A 21,259-nucleotide genomic window follows, 5' to 3' on the forward strand; every position below is an offset into this window, starting at 1 on the left:
CAAGTGGCAGAGCTCACTGCAGCATGAGATGCCTCTTATCATTTTGGTCTAATTCTGTATTTAAAGCTGTATTACATAAGGAAAGTAGAAGATGATTGGGAATCTCAGTATTTAGTCCTCATTTTTGACACATATTCTTTTTTAAACTTATTAAGTCACTTAATTAAGTATAAATTAGGAAAATTCAACTAAGATTTTTGTCTACTGTCCTACCTCCAGGAAATTATTGTACAAAGGTGATCAAAAGCCTAAGCTGCTTCCATTTTGCAAAACTCGTATAATTCACTTGTCTCCATTTTAAGACAATAAATCTTTTACTAAAAAAGGTAAAAGCTTATGGGTAAAGCTTTTACCACCTCAAAGCTCCATGGGTAAAACCACTAACAGAGCGTATTTGATTCACAGTAGTCAAAGCATTTGAACGACAAACTAAATCATTCAGTGAAAATATATTTGCAATAATAATCACTAATCACTAAAATGATGTAATGTCCTAGTGATTTGTTAACAATTCTACCACCATTTGTCACAACAAAATTCTAGAATAATCCTTGACTATTTTTTGGAATATACTGAAATTGAGATTTGATCTAGTCCTGGCAGTACTTCAAGCAAAGAAATTGTTCATTGATTTGGACAGGTTGATTGAAACCCTTTGTTTCACATGAGCCACGATCCCACATTATTATATTTCATTTTTGGAAATATATAGAAGAAAACCGAGGAGAGCCCTATCTGTTTTTAAAAAAACCCATAAAATCGTGTAAATTTGAGGTGAATGAAGGCAGGCACAAAAATGAAATGGTCATCTGCATACATGGGCCACCCATTTGCATCTCGAAAGTGGAGTTCTTCAGTAAAGTTTACAAGCTCAGTCTCTCACATTCAAATGCAAAGCAATTTTCAAAGTTTTTGTTCTGTCATAATCTGAATTTTTTTTAAACATCTTTATTGGAGTATAATTGCTTTACAATAGTGTGTTACTTTCTGCTTTATAATAAAGTGAATCAACTATACATGTATATATATATCCCCATATCTCCTCCCTCCCATCCTCCCTATCCCACCTCTCTAGGTGGTCGCAAAGCACCGAGTTGATCTCCCTGTGCTATGCAGCTGCTTCCCACTATCTGTTTTATATTTGGTAGTGTATATATGTCCATGCCACTCTCTCACTTCGTCCCAGCTTATACTTCCCCCTTCCCTTGTCCTCAAGTCCATTCTCTATGTCTGCATCTTTATTCCTGTCCTTCCCCTAGGTTAATCAGAACTATTTTTATTTTACATTCCATATATATGTGTTAGCATATGGTATTTGTTTTTCTCTTTCTGACTTACTTTACTCTGTATGGTTTTTTAAGGAACCTCTATACTGTTCTCCATAGTCGCTGTATCAATTTACATTCCCACCAACAGTACCAGAGAGTTCCCTTTTCTCCACACCCTGTCCAGCATTTATTGTTTGTAGAGTTTTTATGATGGCCATTCTGACTGGTGTGAGGTGATACCTCATTGTAGTTTTGATTTGCATTTCTCTAATGATTAATGATGTTGAGCATTCTTTCATGTGTTTGTTGGCAATCTGTATATCTTCTTTGGAGAAATGTCTGTTTAGGTCTTCTGCCCATTTCATGATCTGAATTTTTAAAAACTTAATCCTTTGTTTGAAGTACTTGGCTATTCCCATTAATAAACATTTTCATTTAAAAATCTACAAAATGCAAGTAGAATTAATTTAGTGTTAAGATCTTTTTACAAGTCTATTAGATTTTTGCCTGTAAAATTACTGTTATGGTTATTAAACAGACATTGCCAGTAGACATTTTACTAATGAGAATGGAGAATTTTGCTCATTTTAAAACCAGTCTCTTTATGTCAGAAATAACAAGTTTGGGGTGTTTATGAGAAGTCTCTCCTGTAATTTAAGAGATGAGTATGATACTGTCTTCCTCTTATTGGCAGAAAAAATAGGCCCATTAAACCTTCTGTTGTTAATTTTTCTATTGTATCTTCAATCCATCTTCAAGTTTTTTTCGTCTGATGAAGGTTAAGAACTTTAAAAAGATAATCCGGGAATAGCTGCAGAGAATGTAATGGGAAGAGTCATAGACTCTTCACTTTAAGTGGGATATTTCAGGCTATAAAATTCTTCTACACTCTACACTTAAATGCTGTACAGCTATATAAGAAAACAATATATTAGTTAAATCAAACTCTACTATCTGAAAAAAATTTGAAGAAACCCATCTATCCTTAAGATTCCTACTTTGATGATCCCATTAAATATGTAAACTGATTATTAGTTTTGTGAAGATATTACTCAAACTCTCTGATTTTTTTCCCAACTCTAACAGGGATCAGAAAACTGTGGCACACACATCTAATCTGACCCACCATCTGTTTTTCTAAATAAAGTTTTATTAAAACATCCACGCCTAATCCCTTAAATATTGCCTATGGGTGCTTGTACACTACAATGGCAGAGTAGTTCCATCAGAGACCATAGAGCCCAGAAAGCATAAAATATTTAATATCTGGCCTTTTACAGAAAAAAATTGCTATCTCTTTATCTATAACATGGCATTTTAGTTAGCATTGTTGGGGTGGGGGGAAGCCCTCTAAGACGTAGTAATTTAAAGCAATATCTTATTTTTCTCAAATTTTTGAAAAGCTGTTAGCCAGGAATTTGGTGTAATGACACATAACATTATTCCTTTAAATATGTTAACTGTGTGTGTAGAGTTAAGAAGCAGTTGTACTTTTATGATTTAATAAAATAATTCTAAAGGAAAAAAGATAAAGCAATATCTTACATAGTTTCTTTGTATCAGGAATCAGGAAATGGCTCAGCTGAGTGGTTCTGGCTCAGCATCTCTCATGAGGCTGCAGTCAAGACGTTGGTCAGGGGTCTAGGCAACTGAAGGCTTGACTGTGGCTTAAGGATCTGCTTCCAAGTCAGCTCACTTGCATGGTTGGCAAATTAGTGTTTGTGGTTGACAAGAGACCTCAGGTTCTCCATAGGGTTCATGACATGGAAGCTGGCTTCCCTCAGAGCAAATGATCCAAGAGAAGGCAAGGTGGAAAGCAGCATTTTAAAAATGACATACCCACAGAAATTATCCAACATCATTTCTGTGATATCTTATTGGCTGCCAATTAGTCTTAACTGAATATAGGAGGGGAGTACTTAAGGAAGCAAGAAATATTGGGAGCAATCTTGGATGCTGGCTAGAACATGTGAGGTCACAATCTATTGTAAAGGGATGTTATAGTGATAAAGACTCTAACACAATGTTTGTCGCACAATAGATATACAGAAGTTATGGGCATTTTCTTTCTTTTAAGATACATGGTACACAGCAAAAATAATTAAAATTTGGAATAGCACAATAGTTCTTCATATACATAAAGCTTATTGGCATATTATATGTCTATGCCAGGGATCAGTAAACATTGGCTCACAGACCAAAGCTTGCCTACTGCCTGATTATGTAAAAAAAAGTGTTAGTGGAACACAGCCAGGCTCATTCATTTATGTGTTGTCTACAACCACTTTTATGCTACAATGGTAAAGATGAGTAATTGTGAAGAGGGTTTAGGTTTGCACATGGGTGAAAACCTAAAATATATTCTATCTGACCCTTTACCAAAAAAGTTTTCTGGCCCCTGGTCAATTCCATATATTGCCTGATACTCCTCAAGTTTGAATTTGTCACTGAATAAGCTTTTAACCTAACCAATCAGGCTCATCCCTCTATCTCCAGGGAGAACGCTCTTGATTACAAAATACGGGGCTCTATAGGCAAATCACACACACAACACATTATTTTCAAGTCCCAGAACAATTATTTCAATAATTAAGGGATATGGAAATCCGTGGTTAAAGAGAGTAAACTGTAGTCATACCAGTATATCCTTTTTAAATCCTCTAATAAATTACTGTCAAAGGATGAGATAAAACTGCCTGGCATATAGTCTCTGCTCAATGAATATTACATTATTTTGAGCAACCAGAGATTCCACTTGCATCTCTACTTTATGTCCTCAGCTTTAACACTTAATATAGCTTCTTTAATTTCTTCAATCCATATCAAACAGATAATCAATCTTTTTATGTTGCATATACTCCTCTGTTACTTGGTATATATGGTACTTTTTTGGCAGCTTGATGGTATGGGGTAAGAAATAACGTCTTTAAAAGCTATATTCAAAACAAGGCTTAGTGGGGAATTCTCTAGCCTGTAGTTGTTAGCAAAAGGCCTCTTGATTAATTGTAATCAGATGCAGCATAATGGACGCTAACAACACAAATCCTTCATAGGAATTAAATAATTCAGGATTAATATTTATCTAAATTTCTATAAAATAATTATTGGCATGAGCTATTGAAAAATAACAGACATTAAAACACTTTTATATTTTAGATCTTTTACTTTTGACATCAGGGAAGGCCCAGTAATAAAGTATGCAAAAGCTGAAAACAAATGAATAAAGAGTTTCTCTCTTCTTCACTTTCATTTCCCCAGGTAACCTTTCCCCTTAGATTCAGGCCACAGCAGGGACATAAAAATATAGAGAATAGGGGCTTCCCTGGTGGCGCAGTGGTTGAGAGTCCGCCTGCCAATGCAGGGGACACGGGTTCGTGCCCTGGTCCGGGAAGATCCCACATGCCGCGGAGCGGCTGGGCCCGTGAGCCATGGCCGCTGAGCCTGCGCGTCCGGAGCCTGTGCTCCGCAACGGGAGAGGCCACAACAGTGAGAGGCCCCAACAGTGAGAGGACCGTGTACCGCAAAAAAAATAAATAAATAAAAATAAAAATAATAAAATAAATTTTAAAAAAATAGAGGATATTTTTCAGTAAAAATAAGCTGGAAAAAGTGAAACAGGAAAACTAGATATCAAACATATCATGTTATATAATAATATATAGAAAGAGGACTTCTAAGCATATTTCCCTAATGGGAATTAGTGTGTTGTAAAATAGATAAGAATGAATACTTTTAAGTCAGTGAGTTAAAAGAAAAAGAAGCAAGTTCCCATATTCTATGACTAGAAGGAAATTAATAGCAATAATATTTTGGAAAACTTATAACTCAAGAAATTAGTTAATTAATGGAACAGATTTTTCTATCAGGAGTTACTGTCATATTCAATGAAGCAGTTTGGTTATTCCAATTCATGTAACATTTGTTCAATACCTATACTCTTCCAGGCATTTTATCTAAATCTTGTAATTTAATCATCACAACACATTTTTTGATATTGTCAGATTTAAGGTCAAGGAAACTGGGAATCAGAAAAAAACAGGTTGCATAAAGCCATACATCTCATCAATAGTATAGCCAGATTTGAAACATAGACCTTCTAACTCTGTATATAATATTCCTTCCCCTGTCCTCTTTAGGACTTCATTCAAAATAGTTAAATATCTCCTACCATGATGCACAGGAAAGAGTAATGCTAATGTTCTCAAACTGTAATGTGTATAAGAAGAGGTAGTTATAAATTTATATATCTAGACTCAGTTCAAAATATTTTTATTTTGTCAGTCTGCACAGAACCAGATAACTTTATTTTTTAGTGAGCATCATTGGTCATGAGACTAACTTGCTTCTACTTCAGTTCCACCAAAAAAAACAAAAACAAAAACAAAACAAACTAAAACATCATACTACAGAGGAAAGGCAGCCTTCACTATTTTTGGCTTTTAAATGTGAAGAGTAGAAACCTATAGTGTGATAAGATCTAAAATTATAGATTATATTTAAAATGAGCTGGCTATTCAAGGTGAATAATTCCACTTTAGCTGATGAAAAAATTAGAATAATTGCTTTTTTTATAAAGGCAGGAAAATTCTCTTTTCCCTAAAATACAGAAATGGGCTTTTAGAACTATATTCCTTTATTATTTGGTCAATATTCTGATTTAATGCAAAAATCCCTTTACATGTAAGAGAGACCTTATTTAATTAGGGATGGAAATTTTACAAATCTGGTATATAACATTTTTTAGAATATCACATTGATAGATAAGTTTTCCCATTTAAAATTATGCAGAAGAAAAGGAGAATATTTTCTTACCACAGGCAATGGCAACAATTGTAATTAAATGTCAAGATTAAAGCTTTAGAATGTGTATTTACACCTTGTGCTGATGCAAGATTTTAATTTCAATATGAATTCTACCTTATTTTGTACTTTCCTTTTTTTCTTTTTTTGTTTCAATAATCTCAAGTCTTTAAAGCTTAGAATGCCTATGTAAAAGGTTATGGATAATGATGAAAAGAATGGAGTATTCTCTAGTCTAGGTGATGGATAATTTCATGATGCCAAAACCAAATATGATGATGTCAAGTTGAAGAACTGGTTAATGATGGAAAATGATGAGTTCAATAATGGACATGCTGAATTTAAGCTGTCAGTAGAATGGCCAGACAGGTGTAAGTCGTGTTGGAGGAGGTCATGAAGAAGATGTGACTGCCAGTTGATCCAAGAATTAGACCTGGGCAATCAGAAGCTCCTGACCCCAAACCTGTCCTTGGAATGTATATTCCACCCACTGTTCCTGCACTAGGAGCCACTTCAAGGACACAGCCTGGAGAGAATAAAATGTTATTGAGACCCTTTAGATATAATATAGGACTGAACTGCTTTAAGGTCTCTATATGAACTCTTAAGATTCTGGTGGGCAAGTGTGGAGACCTATTTTTCTTTCAGCCACCAAAGGCAAGCCTCCTGTGTAAGTTCCCTTGCTTATTAAAAGTGCCACCTACTAATCTGGAGTAGTCTGCCTCTTTCTGTGGTCTTTCCTTGCCCTTCCTGTATGGGGACCAGTTTTGAATTTCACCTGGGAAACTCCTGAAGTTGTGAACCAACATGCAGGCAATCCAGTAGAAGTGGGAACATGGAATTAAGATTTTCATGCTCATCTTAACAATTTAGATGATATCCACTTAAGATAATCATTTAAGAAGAGTAAATGAAATTTCTGAGGAAAAATGTAGACCAAGAGAAAAGTCCAGGATGATTTCTCTGAGAATGCCAAGACTTTTAACTGGAAATAAGTCTGCAAACTAGAGAGAAAAGGAGAGTCAGGCAGATAAGAGAAGGATAAGATGAGAGTTGTATCCTGAATCTTGGAAAAAGGGATAGATCAAGGAATCGGGAAAAGAGTGACAAAGTCTGCACTGAGATCATGAAGAATGAAACAAGTAATTGGATTTAGGAATTATAAGAACACAGAGGACTATGGAAAGAGCCTTTTCACAATAACAATGAAAGCAGAAGTCAGAAGCAAGGATTAAGGCAATATAAAGACTTATTAAGAGGGAAAGAAAATAGAAGTAAACTTTGAAGAATGTCAGTAGTAAAAGGAATGAAAAATAGGGCAGTATTTGAAGTAGGCAAATGAGAAAAGAAATGTTTCTTTCTGATTAGATTTGAGAGTAAAGAGATAAAAGCTAATAAACAATATGAAGAAAAGATTTAAAGAAGCAAAATAAATAATAGCAAATGATTTAAATGGTATATTGGATCATGAGTTTAGATGTTTCCATAAGTGTAGGCAGAGTTTGGCAGAGAAGGAAACGGGAGGTGGAATGTTTAAAAAAGAAACATTTTTCCTCCTATGGAGACATGCACTATAAAGCTTCAATCATCACTGTACCACTGGTGTTGATGTTATCAATCAACTCTGTACAACTCAGAACAACTGAGGTCAGCCAGGGAACAAGAAAAGAGAGGAGATGCTTTGGAACAGCAGCTTTGATTAATTTAACAGAGATGTAGCAAAGAATGAACAAAGGATTATAAAACTCCTGGAAGAAAACAAAGGGGGAAAACCTCCAGACATTGGTTTGGCAAAGATTTCTTTGTCACACTAAAAGTGCCAGCAACAAAAGCAAAAATAGATGAGTGGAATTACATCAACCTAAAAAGCTCTCGCACAGCAAAGCAAACAACAGAATGAAAATGCAACATTTGCAATGGGCGAGATATTTGCAGGGTATGTATCTGATAAGGGATTAATATACAAAATATGTAGGAAATTCCTTATAACTAAATAGCAAAAACAAAATTAAAAAACAAAATGATTTAAAGATGAGCAAAAAATAGACTTTTCTCTAAAAAAAAAAAAATACAATTGGCCAATGGGTATATGAAAAGATGCTCAACGTCCCTGCTTTCATAGTATTCCTAAACTGAGATAAACCTTCTCTAAAATCCTGTAAAATAGTGTTCTTTGTGACGATGAAATCTAAAACATCAACAGAGATTCAGTAATAAATCACACATGGGTTAGTTATGAAATGACTGCCTGGGAAAGAAGTGGGACTGGTAGCTACTGAGCCTATATCGATGATTATATAATTAATAGTTTCACTTTATTTTGTAAATAAAATGAGCAAATCACCATAGCTGACACATACAGCAGATTAGAAAATACTAATTAAAATATAAAAGATAAGGACGTTTAATCAATTTGTAATTATTTGGCTTTTAGATAGTCTTAGAAAATTTTTACATTTCAAGTCTACGTTTTTCAACTCATTCCCTGTGATGTCTTGACCTGGAATAACTTATTATTTTGGTTGAAAACTTGACTATTGCCTTAATTTTAATATCTGAGATCACAAGAGAGCTATGCTTCATCCTTATTCAAATTTTTTAGACACGAATTTCTTCCTCAAAATGTTGTCACGTGCATTTCAATACTGATGCGCTTTTATTTTACAAACCATTCATTCTTTGCAATTGATTCCTGGAAAGTATCCTTAATATGATTAATTTGACCAACTTGTTGTAGGCCTCATCAGCTTACGATTCAAATTGTGATCATGAAGGATAATAAAAATAATGAGTAAATTTCTCTAGCTCATCCCAATGACTTGATCAACTTCAGGAAGTCAGACAAGGTCATATTTTCACCGTTTATTTCCATGTTTTATTTCTGGGTGCTTTGTACAAGGAGGTAGCTTACTCATGTTTTAAAACTACCAGTTCCTTAAGGAGGACTTCCATTTAAAAGTTGTCTGATGGATTCATTCTCATGGATGCCAATAACATCCATAAAAGGGGTCTTCCTAACCTAGGATATACTCCCAGTTCCAATAAGCTATAAAAAAAAAAAAATTCAGTGCGTCCAAACTTTGAATAATTTATGCAAATTTAAAAATACATCCACAAATACTTTGATATACTCCATTTCAAAACCTGGAACTTACTTAGGTGTTCTGAGACCAAATTCCAATTGTGTATGTGGAGAGGGCTTGTTTCCCACACAACACCGAGCAATGCTCAGATACCAGCAAGGTGTCAGATAATTCAACCCAATTCAGAGCTACCCAGAGGGAGCATCAGGTTGAGGGCTCAGTCCTACAAGACCCCCCTGCACCTACTTCAAACACCAGTCACAAGCCCAGGCTGTTACCCGTGCTTCTGACTGACAGCTGTAAATCAGAAGTTCCCATGACCTCGTCCTCGGGTTTGATTAATTTGCTTGAGTGGCTTCCCAAACTCAGAGAAACTGATTTTCACTAGATCACCAGTTTTTTTTTAAAAAAGAATATAACTCAAGAGAAGCCCGATAGAAGTGATGGGTAGAACAAGGTATGGGGAAAGAGCACGGAGCTTCCATGCCTTTTCTGTCTTCTTCTCCAGGATCACCCTCGCTAAAGAGAAGCCAGTATATGCTATGAGGACACATTTGGAGTCCTGTGGAAAGGTTCAAGTATGAAATTCATGTAGAAAAGAACCAACTTGCCAGTCATGTGAGTGAGTCAATGTGGAAATGGATTTTCCAGCCTTTATCAAACCTTCAGCTAATTTCAGCACCATCCCCCAAACTTCCAGTCTTCCAGCTGAAGCTCCAGACATCAGAGAGCAGAGACAAGCCATCCTCTTGAAATTACTGATCCACCCACACCAAGCGGTAATAAGTATTATTTTGTTTTAAGCCACTATTTTGGGGGTAATTTTTAATACAATAAAAGATAATAAAAATGTATATGGATTTATTTTTTTAAATATATCATAAGGTTTATACTATGAGCTTATACCTTTTATTTTAGAACACTATGAGCTTATATCTTTTATTTAGCCCCACCAATATTAAAAATAGGGAGTAATTTTATTACATTTACCTTGAGGTTATTTTGCAATTTTTCATATGCATTTTGCCCAAACCCATATACAGCAGATCACCAAAGAAGTATCACACTCTAGAAGCAATTTTTTGGAAGAATATATGTTTCTTTTAGCAATAGGGGTATGGATGATTCATGTTTTAACTACAGCATATAAATGTTTTAAAGCCTGGCTATTGGAAAGTTATAAATATGCAAATATGTACATGCTCTAGGGTTATGCAAACAATCCACAAGATATTAAACAGATAATGATTTATAATTAATGAGGTAACAAGTCAGCAAATGGAACTCAAGACCAAGTCAGGATACCACCAAATCATTCTTATATAACACGTCATCTCTGGCCATCTGTATGTAAACATGTGCTGACTCTTTAAGCTGCTTCATTAGAGCCTCAATAACTCCAATAATACACATGTAATTTAGGAGTATAAAATTTTAGTGGTTTTTGATAATTTAGTAGATTATTACTAATAAATCCTTAGCTATATGCAAAAATGAAAATCTATTCAATTCTCTCTGTCATTTGTCAGTTGAATAAATACTTGCATTTTTAAAGGACTTTGTGACTAACTCATGAGAATTTTCAGAGCTCACATGCAACCAGGACTTGGAAATCTTGATTCCACAAAAATTAGACATTTTCCCTGGTCTGAATAAGGAGAATACTCGCCATCCTGTTCTCAATTACTTTTCATTCTCTTTGTTATCTTAAGCACCATCGTGCACTAAATACCTATTCTCCTCCTCAGTAAATGTGTATTTTACAGAGAAGCCTCACAAATCCCATGCGACTAGTCTCAGTGTATGTTTAGCCTGGTCACACCACTTTGTGATCAATAATTCAAGCTAAAATAGGAACTTCTGCAGTATGCAACACGGATGAACCTTGAGGACATTGTGCTTAGTGAAATAATCCAGTTACAGGAAGACAAATGCTGCATGGTTCCGCTTACATGAGGTATCTAAAATAATCAAATTCATAGAATGGACGAGTAAATGGTAGTTGCCAGGGGCTGGCAGTAGAGGGAGATGGAGAGTAATCAAAGGGCATACAGCTTCAGTTAAGCAAGATGAATAAGCTCTAGACATCTGCTCCACAACACTGTATTGATACCTATAGTCAACAGTAATGTATTATACACTTAAAAGTCTGTTAAGAGGATCAATCTCGTGTTGACTGTTCTTTCGATAATAAAAGATAAAGGAAGAAAACAATGTTCCAAGCACAAAAATGAAATCAAAGATCTTGGCATGTCACAACCTAACAGAACTGTTTCTAGTCTGACCAAAGGGGAGAGTGTGTTCTTCACAATGTTGGCCTAGATTCCATCTTGTCCGCATCACCTGTGTGAACTTGGACACTTTAAAACATCTGTGCTTTGGTTTTCTTATATGTAAAATGAAGATTATAATAGTACCTAAGTCATATTTTATTTATTCATGTGCTTTTTGGAGATTAAATGGGACATTCAGGAAAAACTGTAGAGCACTGTTTGGTACATATCAAGTTTTAATTATTTGTTAATGATTATTGCTGATATTGATGTTATTATTTTGGCATATTTTTTGAGGCATGTTTCCTAAGTATGACCTAAAGATCCATATTGTAACAAAATGAAAATTTTCCTCTTGGACTTTTTCCTAGGTTTCTCAGGTTAAAAACATAAGTGGCTGAAAATACAGAACATTGGAATGTGGGGACTTCTTTGTAACATATACAGTCAAGATATTTACTATAACTGAAGGATTGATTGCTCCAATTCACCTTGACTCTAAAGTAAATTCCCTTGAAAAATTGGACTGTCATTTCCAGTGCTCAGCTCTACGGAACACAATAAACTGACGAATCACAATACGTAAGATAAAAATTTCAAGTTTAGTTAAACCTAATGGAAGGTTTATTAAGTTTAAAGTGTGACACTTTCACAATAGGTAAAATCTGGGCATTGCAGAACTCATTGTATCTGATGATTGCTCATATCAACAGCTTAGTTTGTACTTGTGTTCACATTTCTTTTAATCTCTCTTTTTATTCAGCGTCACACACTGCAGTTCATTTCAAAATTTAATACTTGATGAGTTTCATTGTGTTATTCCTCTCATAATACTTTTCATATACAATTTCCATACACCAAAAAATATTTTAGCACTTATGCATACTTTTCATATCTATTCCTGTTTTCTATGGTTATACAAGGAGGAATGACTGGTCAAAGGGTGATATATTTTTAAAGGATTTTGATGCATACAATAGAATTACTCACCAGATACATTGCAGAATCCTTCGTGTTTTAAGAGTTAAAACAATTCTTGGAAATATGGGCAAAGCATTAAAAACTACATTTACTTTCAATGTGCACTCACCAAAATTTATATATGGTCTCTCTAGGACTTCTTACCTAACTGCTAAGGAGCAATTTTTATCATAGATGCATGTAGGTTTGTCATTCAGGTAAAAAGTGGAAACAACTTTTAAAATGTACTGATAGAGTAAGAATGAAATAATTATTTGTTTTTTTCTATTATTTACAGAAATAGAAAAAAAAATCTTAAAATCTCTATGAAACCACAAAAGACCCCGAATAGCCAAAGCAATCCTGAGAAAGAACAACAGAGCTGAAAGCATCACACTTCCTGATTTCAAACTATATTAAAAGCTACAGTCATTTAAAGAGTATGGTACTGGCATAAAAATAGTCACATAAACCAATAAGAGCCCAGAATTAAACTCCTGCATATACAATCCGTTAATATTCTGCAAGTATATGCAAGTTTTTATAAAAACAGTTAAAGCGAGCCTTATCAGTGAAGGAAGTTTATAGTTTATTAGTTATTAATGGCTTACTGATAACTACCCTCCATTTCAAAACTACATCAACCTTAAAACCTTCTGCACAGCAAAAGAAACAACAAAATGAAAGGCAACCTATAGAATGGGAGAAAAATTTGCAAACCATATATTGAATAAAGGGTTAATAAAATATATAAAGAACTCATAAACAAAAAAACCAAACAATTCTATTTAAAAAAAAAAAAGGGTGGAGGATGTAAATGGACCTTTTTTTTCCAGGAAGCCATACAAATGGCCAAAGGTACATGAAACGAGGCTCAACATCACTAATCTTCAGGGAAATGCAAATCAAAACCGCAATGAGATATCACCTCACATCTGTTAGAATGGCTATCATCAAGAAGACAAGAGGTAACAAGCGTTGGTGAGGATGTGGAGAAAAGGAAACCTTTGTACATTGTTGGTGGGAATGCAAATTGTCTCAGGGACAATGAAAAACAATATGGAGTTTCCTAAAAAAATTAAAAACAGATCTACCAGTTGATCCAGTAATTCCACTTCTGGACATATACCCAAAGGAAATGAAAACAGGATATTGAAGAGATATATGCACTCTCATGTTATTGCAGCATTATTCACAATAGCCAAGATATGGAAACAATCTAAGTGCCCAGATAAATGGATAAAGAAGATGTGATATATATACACAATGGGATATTACTCAGCCATGACAAAGAAGAACACCTTGCCATTTGCAACAGCATAGATGGGCCCTGAGGGCAAAATGGCTAAGTGAAATAAGGCAGAGAAAGAAAAATACCCTATGATCTCACTTATATGTAGAAACTAAAAAACTCCAAAACCAAAACCAAACGCACAGAACTCATAGATACAGGCAGCACATTGGTGGTTGCCAGAGGTGGGGGGCAAGGTGGAGTTTGGCGGAATGGGTGAGAGGTGGAAAGGTACAAACTTCCAGTTATAAATAAATAAGTCCTGGGGATGTGATGCACAACATGGTGACTATGGTTAATAGTACTGGACTGCATATTTGAAAGTTGCTAAGAGAGTAGATCTTAAAAGTTCACATCACAAGAAAATAAGTTTGTAACTATGTGGTGATGGATGTTGACTAGGTATTGTGGTGAGCATTTTGTAATATATACAAATATCAAATTATTATGTTGTGAACCTGAAATTAATATATGTCAATTATATCTCAAAAAAGGATAACAAGAGCTAACATTTATTGAGTTCTTACCCTATGCCAGGAACTTAAATCTTTTAATATTTAATCTTCCCTGTAACCCTGTGGGGTATGTACTATTAATATCCCCGTTTTACAGATTAACACATGGGGTCAAGGAATTTAAGCAACTCGTCAAAATTTATATATCTAGATAGATACAGAGCCAAAATGTGAACTTAGGTAGTCTGACGGTAACATCTATGCCCTTAGGTGATGTGAAACACTTTACTAGATACCACTGTCATATTTGCCTGAGCAAATCTTAATTGATCTCCTTTGTGGTTTCTTCTTTGTCAGTTTATCCCTTAGATGTCTGCATTTCTAATCATTGAAACCCATGGCTTTCATTGCCCTGTACGACTTTAGTAACTTCTGACTCTGTACCTTTATTCCAGGCTTCTCAGATCATTGCTGCTTACGATGCCTAACAGAAATGTTTTTCCTGGATATTCCACTGGCACCTCAAACCCAACATATCAGAAACAAAATCCATCATCTTTTGCTCCATACATGTTTCTCTTCCAGTATCCCTTTCGTTAGTAAATAATGGTAGCAAGAATATATTTGTCCAAAACAAAAATCTGGGAATTACATTTGTCTTCTTCATTCTCACTTACCACCCTTTTCCATATCTTATATCTGATCATGCTCTATAGCTACTACTTTCACAATAATTCTTATGTTTATCACCATTCATCCTACCTTAAGCTCATGTCTCTGAAAACTTGGATTGGTACAATAGCATCACTAGTTTTCAAGGCTCTAATCAGGATTCTCTCCGATCCATCCACAATAATGTCAGCATATTAATGTTCTGCTTTAAATGTTTCAGTAATTCTGCATAACTTTCCAGATCAATTTCAAACTCTGTAGCTTAGCACACTTGTCCCTCTCCAGCCTCACCTCACTTCCATTTGTGATACTGACCGTAATACATGGCGTGAGGTTTATTGAGGACTGCGTGTGGTGTCATTCTACCATGATTTCATACAGGCTAATTTCTCCGTCTAATGATGTACACGTGTAAGCAAAATTTAAATTTGAAAATTCAGGTAATTTAACATTCCTTTAGGAATCTAACACTGAACCTTAAATCAAAGTCTGATTCAGATGTTCTTCTTATTTCCTTATAGAGCATGCTATTCAGTTTTCTATCATGAACACATTGTATTTTATTGCACTTTATTTTTGTCAGATCTTCCTTAATAGACTATAAATACACTGAGGGCTGATACCATATATTATTTAAGCTGGTATCTCAAATGGCTAACATGATGCCTGCCATGAAGTAGGTACAGAAAGTATAATTGCTTGTTAAGTAAAATTATTATTGATTTGTATAGAGATTGAAAAATCTTCATGTGCTCTGGAAATAACTGCTTTAGCTCCACCATGACTGGATAATAAAGTAAGGCTGGAAAAGAATATTTCATCTGACTTCTGCCCTAGGAATTACAAGACGGGTTTAAGTGCATCTTATGAAGATGTTTGCAAAATACCATTTTTCCTTGTTAGATATGAACAATGCTTGCATGCTTTAAATAAAGTTTTTGTTTTCATTAGATATCTTGTTTTTGAAGATACTAGTGTTTGTTCAAATGTTTTGATAGCTTCTTAAGTCTGGAGAGATTCACAGTGATTCCCCGCCCCACCCTCCCACAATGGGCAGAAAAAGTAGACATATACTTTATTTTGTTCCACTATTCCCATCTCTTCTAGTCAGTTCTTTTTTTAATTTAATTTAATTTATTTATTTTTATATAGCAGGTTCTTATTAGTTATCTACTTTATACATATTAGTGTATATATGTTAATCCCAATCTCCCAATTCACTCCACCACCACCACCCATCCCCCGCTTTCCCCCCTTGGTGTCCATACATTTGTCCTCTACATCTGTGTCTCTATTTCTGCCTTGCAAACCCGTTCATCTGTCCCATTTTTCTAGGTTCCACATATATGCATTAGTATGCAATATTTGTTTTTCTCTTTCTGACTTACTTCACTCTGTATGATGATCTCTAGGTCCACCCACGTCTCTACAAATGACACAATTTCATTCCCTCTTATGGCTAAGTAATATTCCTTTGTATATATGTACCACATCTTCTTTATCCATTCATCTGTCAATGGGCATTTAGGTTGCTTCTAGGTCCTGGCTATTGTAAATAGTGCTGCACTGTTGGTGGGAATGTAAATTGATACAGCCACTATGGAGAACAGTAGGGAGGTTCCTTAGAAAACAAAAAATAGAGCTACCATATGACCCAGCAATCCCACTACTAGGCATATACACTGAGAAAACCAGAATTCAAAAAGAGTCAAGCACCACAATGTTCATTGCAGCTCTGTTTACAATAGCCAGGACATGGAAGCAACTTAAGTGTCCAACACTAAAAAAAAAAAGGTTCTGAAGAACCTAGGGGCAGGACAGGAATAAAGACACAGACGTACAAAATGGACTTGAGAACATGGGGAGGGGGAAGGGTAAGCTGGGACAAAGTGAGAGAGTGGCATGGACATATATACACTACCAAATGTAAAATAGATGGCTAGTGGGAAGCAGACACATAGAACAGGGAGACCACCTCAGTGCTTTGGGAACACCTAGAGGATTGGGATAGGGTGGGTGGGAGGGAGATACAAGAGGGAGGAGATATGGGGATATATGTATGTATATAGCTGATTCACTCATATAGATGATTCACTCTGTTATAAAGCAGAAACTAACACACCATTGTAAAGCAATTATACTCCAATAAAGATGTTAAAAAAATAGTGCTGCAATAAACATTGGGATGCATGAGTCTTTTTGAATTATGGTTTTCTCTGGGTATATGCTCAGTTTTGGGATTGCTGGGTCATATGGTAATTCTATTTTTATTTTTTTAAGGTACCTCCATACTGTTCTCCATAGTGGCTGTATTAATTTACATTCTCACCAACAGTGCAAGAGGGTTTCCTTTCTCCACACCCTCTCCAGAAATTGTTGTTTGTAGATTTTCTGATGATGCCCATTCTAACCAGTGTGAGGTGACACCTCATTGTAGTTTTGATTTGCATTTCTCTAATAATTAGTTATATTGAGCAACTTTTCATGTGCCACTTGGCCATCTGTACGTCTTCTTTGGAGAAATGTCTATTAATGTCTTCTGCCTATTTTTTGATTGGGTTGTTTGTTCTGTTTAATAGTGAGCTGCATGAGCTGTTTATATATTTTGGAGATTAATCCTTTGCCCATTGATTTGTTTGCAAATATTTTCTCCCATTCTGAGGGTTGTCTTTTTGTCTTGTTTATAGTTTCCTTTGCTGTGCAAAAGCTTTTAAGTTTCATTAGGCTCCATTTGTTTATTTTTGTTTTATTTCCATTACTCTAGGAGGTGGATCAAAAAAGATCTTGCTGTGATTTATGCTAAAGAGTATTCTTCCTATGTTTTCCTCTAAGAATTTTATAGTGTCTTGTCTTTAATCCGTTTTGAGTTTATTTTTGTGCATGATGTTAGGAAGTGTTCTAATTTCATTCTTTTACATGTAGCTGTTCAGTTTTCCCAGAACCATTTGTTGAAGAGACTGTCTTTCCTCCATTGTATATCTTTGCCTCCTTTGTCATAGTCTAGTTGACCATAGGTGCGTGGGTTTACCTCTGGGCTTTCTATCCCATTCCACTGATCAATATTTCTGTTTTTGTGACAGTACGATATTGTCTTGATTACTGTAGCTTTGTAGTATATTCTGAAGTCAGGGAGCCTGATTCCTCCAGCTCTGTTTTTTTCCTCTCAAGATTGCTTTGGCTATTCAGGGTCCTTTGTGTCTCCATACACATTTTAAGATTTTTTGTTCTAGTTCTATAAAAACTGCCATTGGCAATTTGATAGGGATTGCATTGAATCTGTAGATTGCTTTGGGTAGTGTAGTCATTTTCACAATATTGATTCTTCCAATCCAAGAACATGGTATATCTCTCCATCTGTTTGTGTCCTCTGATTTCATTCATCAGTGTCTTATAGTTTTCTGAGTACAGGTCTTTTACCACCTTAGGTAGGTTTATTCCTAGGTATTTTATTCTTTTTGTTGCAGTGGTGAGTGGGATTGTTTCCTTAATTTCCCTTTCTGATCTTTTGTTTTTAGTGTATAGGAATGCAAGAGATTTCTGTGCATTAATTTTGTATCCTGCTACTTTACCAAATTCATTGATTAGATGTTGTAGTTTTCTGGTGGCATCTTTAGGATTATCTATGTATAGTATCATGTCATCTTCAAACAGTGACAGTTTTACTTCTTCTTTTCCAATTTGTATTACTTTTGTTTCTTTTTCTTCTCTGATTACCATGGCTAGGACTTCCAAAAGTATGTTGAATAATAGTGGTGAGAGTGGAAAACGTTGTCTTGTTCCTGATCTTAGAGGAAATGCTTTCAGTTTTTCACCATGGAGGAAGGTGTTTGCTGTGGGTTTGTCATATATGGCCTTTATTATGTTGAGGTAGGTTCCCTCTATGCCCACTTTCTGGAGAGTTTTTATCATAAATTGGTGTTACATTTTGTCAAAAGCCTTTTCTGCATCTATTGAGATGCTCATATGGTTTTTCTCCTTCAATTTATTAATATGGTTTATCACATTGATTGATTTGCATATATCAAAGAATTCTTGCATTCCTAGGATAAACCTCACTTGATCATGTTGTACAATCCTTTTAATGTGCTGTTTTATTCTGTTTGCTAGTATTTTGTTGAGGATTTTTGCATCTATGTTCTTCAGAGGTATTCCCCTGTAGTTTTCTTTTTTTGTGACGTCTTTGTCTGGTTTTGTATCAGGGTGATGGTGGCCTCATAGAATGAGTTTAGGAGTGTTCCTCCCTCTGCTATATTTTGGGAGAGTTTGAGAAGGATAGTTGTTAGCTCTTCTCTAAATGTTTGAATAGAATTCACCTGTGAAGCCATCTGGTCCTGGACTTTGTTTGTTGGAAGATTTTTTTTTTTTTTTTACAACAGAAGTCTGTTGTTGTGAAGCCATCTGGTCCTGGACTTTGTTTGTTGGAAGATTTTTTTTTTTTTTTTTACAACAGAAGTCTGTTGTAACTTCTCCTTTTTCATTTCTAATTTTATTGATTTGAGTCCCCTCCCTCTTCTTGTTGATGAGTCTGGCTAAAGGTTTCTCAATTTTCTTTATCTTCTCAAAGAACCAGATTTTAGTTTTATTGATCTTTGCTATTGTGTTCTTAGTTTCTATTTCATTTATTTCTGCTCTGATCTTTATGATTTCTATTCTTCTACTAACTTTGGGTTTTGTTTGTTCTTCTTTCTCTAGTTCCTTTAGGTGCAAGGTTAGATTGTTTATTCGAGATTTTTCTTGTTTCTTGAAGTAGGATTGTATGGCTATAAACTTCCCTGTTAGAACTGCTTTTGCTGCATCCCAAAGGTTTTGGATCATCGTGTTTTCATGGTCATTTGTCTCTATGTATTTTTTGATTTCCTCTTTGATTTCTTCAGTGAGCTCTTGGTTATTTAGTGATGTTCTTTAATTTCCACGTTTGTGTTTTTTACATTTTTTTTTCCTATTTTTTTCCTTCTCTTGTGTTTCCCACTTAGAGAATTTCTGTTAGCTTTTGTTGTAGAGCTGGTTTGGTGGTGCTGAATTCTCTTAGATTTTGCTTGTCTGTAAAGCTTTTGATTTCTCTGTCAAATCTGAATGCAATCCTTGATGGGTAATCTTGGTTGTAGGTTCTTCCTTTTCATCACTTTAAATATATTGGGCCACTCCCTTCTGGCTTTAGAGTTTCTGTTGAGAAATCAGCTGTTAACCTTTATGGGAGTTCCCTTGTATGTTATTTGTCATTCTTCCCTTGTTGCTTTTAATAATTTTTCTGTCTTTAAGTTTTGTCAGCTTGATTAGTATGTGTCTTGGCATGTTTCTCCTTGGGTTCATCCTGCCTGGGACTGTCTGTACTTCCTGGACTTGGGTGACTATTTCCTTTCCCATGTTAGGGAAGTTTTTTACTATAATCTCTTCAGTTATATTCTCAGGTCGTTTCTCTCTCTCTTCTCTTTCTGGGACGCCTATAATGTGAATGTTAGTGCCTTTAATGTTGTGCCAGATTTCCCTTAGGTTGTCTTCATTTCTTTTCATTCTTTTTTCTTTATTTTGTTCCATGGCAGTGAATTCCATTATTCTGTCTTCCAGGTTACTTATCTGTTCTTCTGCCTCAGTTTTTCTGCTATTGATTCCTTCTAGTGTATTTTTCATTTCAGTTATTGTATTGTTCATCTCTGTTTGTTTGTTCTTTAATTCTTCTAGATCTTTGTTAAACATTTCTTGCATCTTCTAGATCTTTGCCTCCCTTCTTTTTTCAAGGTCCTGGATCATCTTCACTATCATTATTCTGAATTGTTTTTCTGGAAGGTTACCTATCTCCACTTCATTTAGTTGTTTTTTTTTTTTTGGAGATTTATCTTGTTCCTTCAACTGGTACATAGTCCTCTGCCTTTTCATTTTGTCTATGTTTCTCTGAATGTGGTTTTTGTTCCACAGACTGCAGGATTGTAGATTGTAGTTCTTCTTGCTTCTGCTGTCTGCCCTCTGGTGGATGAGGCTATCTAAGAGGCTTGTGCAATCTTCCTGATGGGAGGGACTAGTGGTGGGTAGAGCTGGGTGTTGCTCTGGTGGGCAGAGTTCTGTTAAACTTTAATCCACTCATCTGCTGATGGGTGGGGCTGAGTTCCCTCCCTGTTAGTTGTTTGGCCTCAGGAGACCCAGCACTGGAGCCTACAGGATCTTTGGTGGGGCTAATGGTTGACTCCAGGAGGGCTCACGCCCAGGAGTACTTCCCAGAACTTCTGCTGCCAGTGTCCTTGTCCCTGCAGTGAGCCACAGCCACCCCCCACCTCTGCAGGAGACCTTCCAACACTAGCAGGTAGGTCTGGTTCAGTCTCCCCTGGGGTCACTGCTCCTTCCCCCTGGGACCTGATGTGCACACTGCTTTGTGTGTGCCCTCCAAGAATGGAGTCTCTGTTTCCTCCAGTCCTGTCGAAGTCCCGCAATCAAATCCCACTAGCCTTCAAAGTCTGATTCTCTG

The 21,259-nt window shown here is 35.6% G+C and overlaps 1 long non-coding RNA gene across 2 annotated transcripts in view; it reads left to right on the forward strand.

The window, feature by feature from the left end:
• Positions 1-20,935: 20,935 nt before the first annotated feature.
• LOC129391381 (uncharacterized) overlaps positions 20,936-21,259 on the forward strand; it is a 36,057-nt gene continuing 35,733 nt past the window's right edge. For both annotated transcript variants that reach the window (XR_008615395.1, XR_008615394.1), the window contains exon 1: positions 20,936-21,097. This is a non-coding gene — a long non-coding RNA (uncharacterized lncRNA). The remainder of the gene's footprint in view (positions 21,098-21,259) is intronic.

The sequence above is a fragment of the Physeter macrocephalus genome, chromosome 16, assembly GCF_002837175.3.
Source record: "Physeter macrocephalus isolate SW-GA chromosome 16, ASM283717v5, whole genome shotgun sequence".
Taxonomy (NCBI): domain Eukaryota; kingdom Metazoa; phylum Chordata; class Mammalia; order Artiodactyla; family Physeteridae; genus Physeter; species Physeter macrocephalus.